This window comes from Penaeus monodon, chromosome 21 (assembly GCF_015228065.2).
Source record: "Penaeus monodon isolate SGIC_2016 chromosome 21, NSTDA_Pmon_1, whole genome shotgun sequence".
Taxonomy (NCBI): Eukaryota; Metazoa; Arthropoda; class Malacostraca; order Decapoda; family Penaeidae; genus Penaeus; species Penaeus monodon.
Genome location: NC_051406.1, coordinates 31,562,736 through 31,563,022, shown reverse-complemented (window position 1 = coordinate 31,563,022; position 287 = coordinate 31,562,736).

The window sequence follows — 287 nt, the reverse complement described above, 5'->3', positions numbered from 1 at the left end:
CTTAATTGCTGTTTTTAATTCCAGTAGGGATATTTCTTTATCTATTTCATTTATATTTCCTAAATTAAATAGTCTTTCTTTTTCTAGGTCTGATAGCAGTTTTTTGGGCTTTTTACTTACGGTTTTCATATATTCATTTTTGAATTTTTCTAGTTTTTGTGTAATATTTGTTATTGGCAAGTCATTTTCTATTAGTGGATATTCCATTGAAGTTGTTTTCCCTGTTAGTTTCTTTAGAAAATTCCATATCTTTCTAGGTGGAGTTTTAAAATCTATTGTAGTACAGA